Source organism: Physella acuta, unplaced genomic scaffold (genome assembly GCF_028476545.2).
Source record: "Physella acuta isolate Inbredline_101_S28 unplaced genomic scaffold, ASM2847654v3 ptg000118l, whole genome shotgun sequence".
NCBI lineage: Eukaryota > Metazoa > Mollusca > Gastropoda > Physidae > Physella > Physella acuta.
Genome location: NW_026731638.1, coordinates 952,111 through 962,500, shown reverse-complemented (window position 1 = coordinate 962,500; position 10,390 = coordinate 952,111). Strand labels below are relative to the sequence as shown.

The following is a 10,390-nucleotide window of genomic DNA, read 5'->3' as shown; positions in this document are numbered from 1 at the left end:
AGTCGTATTTAACATGAAATGACAGCCGACTGTGAATAGCCGTATTGGGGCTATTCACAGTCGGCTGGGAATAGCCCCAATACAGCTATTCCCAACCGGCTGGGAATAGCCTTGGCCAAACTGAAATGGTACTCAAATAATCATAATGGTCTTTAAAAACATCACAGACAAACAGACCAATTTTCAAAAACATGTTTTTGCCGTTCGAGAAGGATGTAAAACGTCAAAGTTTGTAAACATCTCTGTTAAGATTTTTTTTTGCAAGATTACATGCATCCTTTATATTTCATATATATTAAAGAAGAGAGGTGTTAAACGGCAAAAACTGTCAAAACATTTGATAAATAATTTGATAAATAATTATTCAGCACCATTACAATACTTTTTCTATACTCTGTATAAAACTGCGAAACAATTACTAAAATTTAGTAAGTCACCTTCCTGTCACATTACTGGATCTAGCAGCGGTGTATTTTACGTAATTAAAACAATAGATTAGCTTTCTTACATAGATTTACCGACAACATTTATTTCAAATAAAATCTTTGTTTTTTGTCCAGTCGGACTACACTTACCAATATAAAAAATATGATACTTTCCTTATTAAGCGAGATGGTGTAAACAGTTGCCTTTAAGATGATAGGAAGGCCGACTCGTCCAAGGTCAATGCGCAACGGTGTACACATAAAAGGTGCGCAATACAGTTTTACATTTTAATCGCGCGCAACACATTTTTCAAAGCTATGGAAATAATCATCATTTTCATTTAACAATAAGTCAGTCAGTTCCAAAAACACCTTCAAACAAGTAAGTAGAAGAGCAGCTCGATAACATATAGGCATGACTATATCTTACACACTCCACAACATAAGTAAAGACTCTCCCAAACATATGCAAACACCCCCCCCCCACGAATTAAGTGAACAGACTACCACACATAAGAAAACACACTCCTACACATAAACAAACACACTGCTGCTTATGACAAACACATCCCTGTAGTAAGTGTACTAAGCCTAATATGCTACTCCACAAAAGAAACTCAACCTCTAAAGACCAAACACACTTCTAAAAAATCTATCACACTCTAATGTACAATCAAACACACTCCCAAATATAACCAAAACACACTCCCCCACATAACCAAACACACTCCCCCACATAAACACACTCCCCCACATAAACACAGTCCCCCATATAACCAAACACACTCCCAAATATAACCAAAACACACTCCCCCACATAACCAAACACACTCCCCCACATAAACACACTCCCCCACATAAACACAGTCCCCCATATAACCAAACACACTCCCAAATATAACCAAAACACACTCCCACACATAACCAAACACACTCCCCCACATAAACACACTCCCCCACATAAACACAGTCCCCCATATAACCAAACACACTCCCAAATATAACCAAAACACACTCCCCCACATAACCAAACACACTCCCCCACATAAACACACTCCCCCACATAAACACAGTCCCCCATATAACCAAACACACTCCCAAATATAACCAAAACACACTCCCCCACATAACCAAACACACTCCCCCACATAAACACACTCCCCCACATAAACACAGTCCCCCATATAACCAAACACACTCCCCCACATAAACACACTCCCCCACATAAACACAGTCCCCCATATAACCAAACACACTCCCCCACATAAACACACTCCCCCACATAAACACAGTCCCCCACATAACCAAACACACTCCCCCACATAAACACACTCCCCCACATAAACACACTCCCCCACATAAAACACAGTCCCCCCATATAACCAAACACACTCCCTCACATAAACACACTCCCCATATAACCAAACACACTCCCCCACATTACCAAACACACTCCCCCACATAAACACGCTCCCCCACATAACCAAACACACTCCCCCACATAAACACACTCCCCCACATAACCAAACACACTCCTCCACATAAACACACTCCCCCATATAACTAAACACACTCCCTCACATAAACACACTCCCCACATAACCAAACACACTCCCCATATAACCAAACACACTCCCACACATAACCAAACACACTCCCCATATAACTAAACACACTCCCTCACATAAACACACTCCCCACATAACCAAACACACTCCCCATATAACCAAACACACTCCCACACATAACCAAACACACTCCCCATATAACTAAACACACTCCCTCACATAAACACACTTCCCCACATAAACACACTCCCCGTATAACAAAACACACTCCCCCACATAACTAAACACACTCCCTCATATAAACACACTCCCCCACATAAACACACTCCCCCACATAACCAAACACACTCCCCCACATAACCAAACACACTTCCCCACATAAACACACTCCCTATATAACCAAACACACTCTCCCACATAACCAAACACACTCCCCACATAAACACACTTGCCCACATAACAAATCTCACCCCTACTCAAACTACCACATACATCTGCCACCACACACTTCTGACCTCACCCATTCAATAACGTTACATACTTATTCACACATAAACTCCACTACGACCCTAATAAACCCCACATCTTTAATTTCCACACGTCCACAAAACGGTTATGATCAAATTTACTTAACAAATCTTCAAACCAAAGTTCCTGAACTAATACTCTGACTTAATCCATGGACCCAATCCTCTGATCTAATTAATTAACCCAATCGATTAATCTAATCTATTAAATAAATCACCTTAACTTATCTATGAAGCCAATCTCCTGACCTAATCCATTGACCTCAATCTCCTGACCTAATCCATTGACCCCATCCCCTGACTTATCCACGGAGCTAGTTCCCTAATATAATCCATTGATCTAATCTCCTTTATTGATCCGTTGGCCCAATCTCTTGACCTAATCCATTGACCCCAACCCATGACCTAATCCATTGACCCCAACCCCTGACCTAATCCATTGACCCCAAACCCTGACCTAATCCATTGACCCCAACCCCTGACCTAATCCATTGACCCAATCCCTTGACCTAATCAAATGACCCAATACTCTGTCCCAAGCCCACACCTTCTTTTACGTTCTTCACCAAACTCTGCCCGAACTTCCTAAGCATATGCACAATTAAACGACAAATTTAAATCATTTGTATGGCTGACATTATCTTAGTATGATGTATCTGTCCACTTGTCCAGTTTGACCGTTGTGGACAACATTCTGGTAAATGTGATCATCACCTTCCTTTATTTCCCAGCCCTCCGTCATCCTCAGTGTTTAAACTTCTCCATTCGTTGATGTTGTCTTCTCAATTTTCTTCTTTTGCCTGTCTCTTTTCATTTACATAGTACTTGCAATCCCCGGCGACTTTGTGACATCCCGTACCATTCCAGTGTCATTTGCTTAATTAATTATCAAGTGGTCAACATGAACCAATTTCTTTAAACAAGCCTACACATTTTTAAAAATTAATCTTTAATCTTTGATAACACCGTAATAAGCTTAATGGGGTCCTCGATAGCACCCAAAAAAATGGCCAGAAATATTGACCAGCTTTGAAAGTTCTTTTAAGAGGTCAAATCTAACAATTGTAGTCCGTATTTCTATATATAAACACAGTTGATTGTCTCAACACATTTATACCCCAAAGAGAAGGTTATACGCCTTCATTTACATCTCTTTATCGCTCGCAATAAAACAATACAATTGTCAAAAGCATGCGTATAAAGTTAACGAAAAAATAATACATACCACCCTTCATGGCATGGTTATTGGGCTTGTAAGTTGTTAAAGTAGCTTACCAAGTTCTCGCTCCGGTAGTTGCCAGCTGGCGTTTTTTTGTTTTTTCAAACCAAATGTGAATATTTTTTTTTTTTTTTTAAGTTATGAAATCTACTTTCATTTTTGGAATTAAAAAAACTCCGACAATAAGTTGTTTTAAGTAAATTAAGTTTAAAATAACACACACACAAATATATTATATTTTATATAGATCTAGATAGATCTAGAATACAACCTGTATAATAATAATACATCTATAATCTATATAAAATATGATATTTATAGGCCTAAAAGATTTCAATCGTAAATCTGAAATCAAGCCTAATTTAATTAATAAATATATAGATCTATAGCCTAGATCTAGAGTCTAGATCTAGAATTCTATATCTAGATCTATGACTTAAAAAAAACCCTCTTGAAAATTCCGACTTAGACAGTAACATACGACATACAGGATTTATTTTTAATTTATAGACTCAAGAGTAGTCTAGAGATCTAGATTCTAGATCTAGTTTCTTTTATTTTACAGTGTAGTTGAGTGGAATTAATTACTAAATTACTAAATAGGCTATTTACTTTAAGACAGGTAGACTAGAATATGTTCAATATCAATTTATATATAGAATCTAGATTATTCTAGATCTAGCGAAGTTTAGTGTAGTCTTGTTGTAGAACTTAAGAACTAAATCTAGAGTGTAGGCAACTGTAGTAATTTAGATCTAGAATCTAGTACTGTGTGACGTCATTTTAGGGGGTGGGGGTCTGGCTTTTTGTGACGATGTGTAGGGGGAGGGGGGGAGGTAAAAATCGTCAAAAAAATGCGTGGCGTCATTTATAGATGACCCCCATGGAGAAGATCCACACAGAAACAGTTGAAGGAAAGGGGCCTAACATTCATACAGGTAGAGGTACCAACATGATTTTAGAGATTATGTAGATATACATATATATATATATATATATATAGGGGGGGGGGGGGTAGAGAGAGAGAGAGAGGGTTCATCTGTAAATTGCATCACACATTTTATGATGATTTTTACCTCCCCCTCATAAAGGAGGGCAGTAAAAAGAAGAATGTATGATAGCTGGGTAATCCTAATTTATATAATCAGATTATTGTGGTAAATAAAAGTCAACATATCTAGCCTAACAAAATGCCATGAATTTAAAATATATATTATGACTTAGAGAAAGTTTGGTGAAATGGAAATATCTGCAAATTTGATTTATTGATGATGTGTAACTTGTTTATATTATTCCTTTGGAGCTGATATTAATAAAAAGTTAATGAAATTATAGAGTTTTATCCAATTGATGTTTCTAAAGCCTTGCATGAACTTAATTTAAATATATTTAGCTGCCCAGGCAAAGAACCCAATGAATTTTCCAGAATTGGCTTGTCGTTTGACCGATGGTAACAAAGAGAATCACCCAGGATCTTCGCTGATAAGAAAATCTGAAGACATACCTTATTCTTCTATATCTAAATGTGATTTGTCTAATGAAAATATTTATTCAGTGACAATTGCTAAAGATATTTTACCATTATTTCAAACATCATCTTCTGAAATGTTGTTTTCTATCTCTAAACCTTCCACAATTTCTTCAAGTTTCAAGAGATATTTTAACATCATTGCCTACTTCCCACAGTTCTTATGTTCAAAATTTGCAATTTTCTGAGAAACAAAGTAATAATAAATTTGTACCCAGTGTTTTAGTTTCAGCTCCATTAAAATTTAATAAACCAATCAATTTCAAAATTAAATGTTTTTTATCCCATATGAAAATAGTCTGTTTTATTTAAGAAAAATCACCTTTAAAAAATTTAATGTTTGAATGTCAATAAATTGTTGACATGGACTGGTTTGCGGGTAAGCTTTTATACTTAGTGTACAATAAAGATTCAGTTTTGATGTCAATATAGTTGCTTCTGAAAGAATTAAACTATAAACAATAGCATTTATATTAATATCTCAATGGCAGTTCAGTATACTTTCATCATTGTTTTCAAATAACAAAACAGAACTACAGTTTTAAAATTGAAAAAAAAAAATGAAAAGAATTTCATAAATGGATGGTTTTTTAATTACTTAAAACAGAAGATGCATCAATACAGCATTACAATGTATATGATTAATATTTCTTTTCATGGACAATCATCATTTAAATTCTTCATTAAAAGTTAAATTCAGCTTCCTTGTGTCTAAAAATCCACATCCATGCTGTTCCATTTACCTAGAAATTAAATAAATAATATTTTTAACAACTTTCTGTAATATGAAAAAATTAATCATTGATTTTAAAACAGACAGCCAATATAGCAGTTGAATTAAAATTCACCTGTTTCTGTGACATTTGCATGTAAAATTAGAGTGTTCAGAGGTATATACCCAGCCACCTTTAATTTCCCTATCTTGAGCCAAGTACTCATGAGAGCTGGTACTCATGAGACTTAGGACATCATACCAGGACTAAAACCAGGGATCTGAACTCTTATCTTTTAGGATAGAAATGTGAAAGCTACTGTCTGACAGTCCCACTATCAAGCCATACATATTAATACTTACAGTATATAATCTTAGTAGCAACATATTCTTTAAGAATTAGAACACTGAATCGATTTCAAACTGGGGCTTAAGCTGAAAAATGGCTTATTATAAAAAAAAATTCAGCTCACCTTTAGTTCAAGATCAGCACCAATAGCCACAGTCAAGTGTGAGAAAATTGCTTGCCAAGTACCTAGGGAATTTAAATATAATAAATTATTAAGTTTATCCATATATTATATTAAAATAATTATTTAACTAATATGAGATATTAATATATATATATATATATATATATATATATATATATATATATATATATATATATATATATATATATATATATTTATTTATAAAAGGTTTAATTTATTGTAAAGGTTCAGTTTTCTATCTACTTAGCTTGTCTTAAAAACTAAAATATCTGGTTTACAGTTAACCATATCTTAACTATTACAAAACTATTAGTTTCATTTTCATTACTTGTAACTAAAAATTGTAGTCAATAGATCTAAAACTTAATTCTATTAACAGCTAACTGTAACCATACTGACTCTGACCAATTTATTAATTTTTGTACCCTGTAATTCATTAATAATTAGGCTTATACTAAAAGGCCGAAAGTTATCAATTGTAGATTTTATAGTCCCTGGTCTAGACTAACAAGACTAGCCTACAAGTCTAATAGTACTAATACACATGATCTAGTTTATAAGTTTACTACTAGGCAACTTGCTAGAAGACTAGTACTTAACCAAACTTTAACTTGCTAAAAATAAAAGGGCCTAATACAATAGTAGTTGGCCTAGTAATACTTTTTTTTTACTGTGCTACTTACACTGCTTTTGGTACTATTACTACGGCTAACTAACTACTAACTAAACTCTATTGTAGCTTGATGGAGATCTATCATCTTGCTCTTTTAGTAGTCTACACTACTTACTACTTAGAAAAGTAGTAGCACTACTGTAACAATTTCAAACTAAATTTAATCTATATATTACTAGATCTACTCATTGCAACACTGTAGTCTGATAAGTCTGTAAGCCCTAAATGTATCTAGACCTAGATTCTAGTCTAATTTAGTTTCAGTCTAGTTATTAGTACCTACACTCTACAATACAACAATAGTCTACAGTACTCTACACTACACTCTACTACTACTCTAATCACTCTACTGGCTACTGATCTAGATCTAGTAAATAGCTAGAGTAGATCTAGTCTAGATTCTAGATATAAAAAAATTGATTTAAAATTAAAAACAGGTTAGCCTTACTAGGCATTACTAGATCTAGATCTAGCTCTTACTAAACTTAACTAGGGTAGGTTTTACCTAAACTAGATCTAATCTAGATCTAGAATATATCTAGATCTACTAGATTCTCTAGATCTAGATTTTAGATCTAGGGCCTACCATACTACCATCTGCAACTAGAATCTAGATCTATTCTACTATCTCTATCTAGATCTAGTAATACTATCTATCTAGCCATCTATCTACTACAAGCTACTTCTAATAACTAATACTACTAATAGGCCTACTTCTAAAATATTAAACAGTAATCACTGAGTAATCAGTACTAGAGTCTAGTTCAGTAATCTAGCTAGATCTAGGTCTATTAACATTAACATTGTTGTCTAAGTTCTAGATATCTAGATCTAATATCTAGATCTAGAATCTAGATTCGATTAAATTTAATAAGTAAGTCGAAGGCTGAGTGAGACTGGAAGTGACAAGTCATCCTCATTTTCCTGTTGTTTTAGTTTTTACCGTCATCCTTTTCTTAATATTTTTAATATTTTATCTAGATCACTAAAATACTAGATCTAGAATCTAGATCTAATATATTCTAATTCATGAACTTATACTCTTAGAACTAGATTAAAGCAATGTAAATCTTAGTTGGTAGATTCTAGAATCTAGATCTAGATCTAGATTCTAGGTCTAGGTCTGGGAATCTTAAGTCTCGTAGCAAAGACTGAGTAGAGTCAGAGTAATGTTCCCTAGCCTTGGACAAACTATCAACAAAAGAAACAAAATCAATATACTTACCGCCACAAAACTTTTATATTCAAAAATGCATACACATGTGTTTGTTCCCATCCATATGAACAAAACAGCGTTGAAAGTTTTTACAGTTGTTGCATTTCTGGAACGTTTGATGATTTTGAAATCTTGAAGCGGGACCTACTAACAAATAGCCGCCATGTTTTTTGTTATCAATGGGAAACCCCGTTCACAACAATTGATTTAGTTCGAAAACTTTTATCTCTCCCTGGCTAACCAGACACGAATTAACGCGAGAAAGAACGATAAACTTACAAGTTCTATAGAGATCTACATTTTTTTTAAATTTTCATTTATGGGCTTATGTTCAATATATTTACTAATGACGTTAATTAAATTATTTGAAATAATAATTTATTAGGTGAACTTGGTTCAAAAAGATTTTTTAGAATATACACAATCATAATACAAATTCAGGGCGCCATTCTATTATTACGTTTCAATTTTTTATAATATAATTTTATTTGATTTACACCATCTATAGTAAACATTTAAAGACTAATTATAAATAAAGTTTATACAAAATACCCAAGAAGTAAATGATTGAAAGTAATCACTTTATTTTAGAGATTAAAAAATGTCATTATGTACACAACGAATGTGTTATTGTGTGTATTAATTTGAATGCGTGTGTTTATTTTGTATACAAGCTTTGTGTATTATTCCTAATCAGTCGAACAGTTGTATAATTATTTATAATATAATAATATAAAGATAAAAAAATGTTAATTGGTTTCATTAATTGTATACTTATTCATTAGTTTTTACATATAAAAATTAAATACTTGATTATTTCTATAGTTTGAAGACAAAACATTATGGCAGAATGTGATGTAATGTTATTTTATAGGAAAGAGATGTTGTGGCTTCAAATGTAACACATCTTTAATTCAACGCGGTTTGTGGGATTTCAGCAGATATACCACACTGAAAAAAAAATCGAACGGTTAAACTGCAAGCTTAAACATACATACAAATTATCCGGCACATATTCTGAAATGGTAATGTGTACAAATCTATCGAATATTGTATTATTTTTCTAAAATCAATTTCTGTTAATCGTTTAGTCTCTGTTTTGCTTGTTAATCCGTTAGGGGTCATCCATAATTGACGTCACGCATTTTTTGACGAATTTTACCTCCCCCCCTCCTCTCCGTCACACGTCGTCACAAAAAGCCAGACTCCTCCCCCACCTTAAATGACGTCACACCTCTGGCTACGACCCCCCCCCCCCTCAAAATTACTGTTGAATTTTTCTTAAAACATCGATATTTTTCCAAAATCTTGTCAGAACTCTGTCAACATATAGTATTTGATGAGGTCCTATTACAATTTATTTAAACCGTTTTCTAAAACTTGAAATAACGTCTAAAACTCGGTTTTCTAACATTGCTTTTTAATAATGCAAAAAGTGACGCCACACCATCCTAACCCCCCCCCCCCTCCCCCTCATCACACACAGTCACAAAATTACGGACCCCCCCCCCTCCCCCCTACGAGTGGGACGTCATTTATGGACGACCCCGTAGTTGGAAAGCCCGTCGTCTTTCTGTCTGATAAAGGCACTACTCTAAATCAGGGGTCTCCAAACTTTTCAGTCCGAGGCCCGCATTAACTATCAATTTTCAGTTCGGGGGCCAGTTTCTTCCAGGCATGTCTTTGATTTTTCTGGTCAAAGTTCCTCAGCCATCACCAACAAACGCTTTTTCCTTGGACAAAAAGATATCCGCGGGCCGGATGAGAGGACATCGCGGGCCGCATCTGGCCCGCGGGCCGTAGTTTGGAAACCCCTGCTCTAAATGACAATCACATTTATGGAGACCAGTACCTGCGTACGGTGGAGACGGCTCATTAGAGTCTTGTTGATTGGTAGCTTGCAGTGTTGACTGTCAATGTGTTGTATGCAGGCGGTTCATTAGATGTTTGTTGCGATGGAGCAGACTCGCAGTTGTATCTTTCAGCGGTCAGTGTCGTGTATGGGGGCGGAACATTCTGTGCTTGTTG

General features: G+C 34.8%; 1 protein-coding gene and 1 long non-coding RNA gene across 2 annotated transcripts in view; both read right to left on the bottom strand.

Moving 5' to 3' along the window:
* LOC131934858 (uncharacterized) overlaps positions 1 to 649 on the bottom strand; it is a 23,303-nt gene extending 22,654 nt beyond the window's left edge. The window contains exon 1 of the mRNA XM_059291001.1: positions 576 to 649. The gene's annotated coding sequence lies outside the window, so the exon portion shown is untranslated. The remainder of the gene's footprint in view (positions 1 to 575) is intronic.
* A 5,184-nt stretch (positions 650 to 5,833) lies between these two features.
* LOC131934801 (uncharacterized) lies at positions 5,834 to 8,647 on the bottom strand. Its single transcript, XR_009385841.1, has 3 exons — positions 8,372 to 8,647; positions 6,453 to 6,514; positions 5,834 to 6,010 (listed from the first exon to the last, which is right to left on the bottom strand). It is a non-coding gene; the product is annotated as an uncharacterized LOC131934801 (long non-coding RNA).
* Positions 8,648 to 10,390: the final 1,743 nt, after the last annotated feature.